Here is a 2,500-nt window from a genome sequence, read left to right on the forward strand (position 1 = left end):
ATCACATTCTTGCTCTACTTGGAAGCTGATTGGCTGACACCAGAGGGCGTGTGTGTGTCCTGTACTGTAGATTACTGTAGCGCCGGCTCACGTTGGAAACAGCTGGAATAGGTCCACCGCCGCCTACCGCTCGCAACAGCACATAGTTCTCAGTTGACGCAGTCGATCTCGTGTGACTCACGTGCACGAATGACTTCCCTGGCCCTGTGTGTTTGGAGTGTGTGTGTGTGTGTGTGTGTATGTGTGTGTGTGTGTGTGTGTGTGTGTGTGTGTGTGTGTGTGTGTGTGTGTGTGTGTGTGTGTGTGTGTGTGTGTGTGTGTGTGTGTGTGTGTGTGTGTGTGTGTGTGTGCGTGCGCGCGTGCGTGCGTGAGTGTGGGATCCCCGGGGACGCCCTATAAAAGCGTAGGCGTCGACACGATTGTTGTCCCGCACGCAGTGTGTCGACCCAACGAGCGCGGGCTCACCACCCTCTTTGCGTCATACATCATAATAACTCTCACCCCCCCCACCACCCTGTTCGGCATCCTCATCTGTGTGTCATCAAGCGCTGGGATCCTAATGGAAGCGCGTCAAAGTCTCTGTCCAAACATACGAGAGACATACAGGCCTGGCGCTAGATAAATTGCCTCGCTACATAAACACTCCCTAATTGAACAAACCCCCCTCCCCCCCATCTGTGTACATTGATGTAACAGGATTTTACCTTTTAAGGACTTTAAGGACGGTGAGGTTTTAAACTTTTGAGGGAAGGAACAACTTTTTAAGGGCGAAGTCGTGTGTTTGTTTTAGGGCGTTGTCTGACCTGATGGCGTGGGGAATGGGCGGCGTGGGCCTCTCTGTCAGCAGCGCGAACCCCCCGTACGTTGAGTGCACCACGCCAGAGATGTGACCACAGGTCAGGGAGTTGCCTCTACACTGCTACACATAGTGTAAGCAGCAGCATAGACCATAGCGTCACACCGCTTTAGCCACCAAGACTGTTCAACGCAGTACAACAATAATTATCATTTTGGCTCGAATAAAAGCCAAACTGAATGAATAAATATGCATTTAATATTCTAAGGTAATCACACTCAGTATGGCGGTTTAGTAACTTTAAACCATATAAAGCATATTAGCATTATTAGCATATTACGGTGGTGGGGGGGGTGAGCATATTACGGCATTATAAACACCCCCATACCCCGCCTCCCCCTTCTGCAGGTGGTCTCCTCACGGCCATTCCCGGGTCTGACCCTTCCCTTCCTGTCCCATGCAGAGGAGCACACTCTGCCCAGCCCACAGTGGAAGAGGAGTCCACCGACAGCTGTCTTTCATTCTATATGTGGTTGTGTTTATTTTGGATGTGCATTTGTGTGTGTCAGTGTGTGTGTGTGTGTGTGTGTGTGTGTGTGTGTGTGTGTGTGTGTGTGTGTGTGTGTGTGTGTGTGTGTGTGTGTGTGTGTCAACATCTGGTTATGGGTATGTGTGTGCGCTGCATGCAATTTGTGTGTCCCCACATGCCTACATGCGTGTGTGTATGTTTTATGTATGTGTGTGTGTGCATGTGTGAGCGGGTATGTGTGGTGCACTTGTGTAAACGCAAGAGAAACGCTAATGAGAGAATGGTTTATATGTGTGTGTGTGTGTGTGTGTGTGTGTGTGTGTGTGTGTGTGTGTGTGTGTGTGTGTGTGTGTGTTTGTGTGTTTGTGTGTATGTGTGTGTGTGTGTGTGTGTGTGTGTGTGTGTGAAAATCAATAGTGTGTATCGCCACACATGCTGATGTTTTGTGTGGGTGAGTGTGTGTTTGGTACCAATGTTTACCAGAGAGCTTCTGAGATCTTTCAGTATTGCTGCTGAACTCTGGTCCACATCTGAAGGAGACGTGGACTGTTTTGTTCCTCTGGTGAACTGAGAGAGAGAGGTATTTGTTCAACTCCTACAGCTGCTCTATGGACAGTGTTCATGTGTCCTGCCTATGGAGTGTTCAACGGCACACACGTTCTGTAGCTTTCTGTTGGGTAACACTTTATATTACGGTACACATATTAACCATTGACTAGTTGCTTAGTGGCATGCATCGTAGTAGCATATTTGCACTTTATTAGTAATTATAAAGCACTTATTAATGACATTAATGATGTTCACTATGAGTTTCCCTCAATAACCTCCTAATTACTGCTTATTTATAGTAAGTAAGGGGGTCGTTGTACGTGAATAACGATCTTAACATGCTTTGCTCACTATGGTTTTTACGTTATAGTTTGGTGTTTTGTTACATGAGAACAGACCATATTTATTAAGTGTTATTGAGGGAGAAGTGTTACCTCCCTCTTTAAAAATACATACTGAATTATATGTGTGTGTGTGTGTGTGTGTGTGTGTGTGTGTGTGTGTGTGTGTGTGTGTGTGTGTGTGTGTGTGTGTGTGTGTGTGTGTGTGTGTGTGTGTGTGTGTGTGTGTGTGTGGATTCAATGATGCTGTTGACGATTGCCCTAAATATTTGAATACCCCTGACA

Source organism: Gadus morhua, chromosome 17 (assembly GCF_902167405.1).
Source record: "Gadus morhua chromosome 17, gadMor3.0, whole genome shotgun sequence".
In the NCBI taxonomy this organism is placed as follows: domain Eukaryota; kingdom Metazoa; phylum Chordata; class Actinopteri; order Gadiformes; family Gadidae; genus Gadus; species Gadus morhua.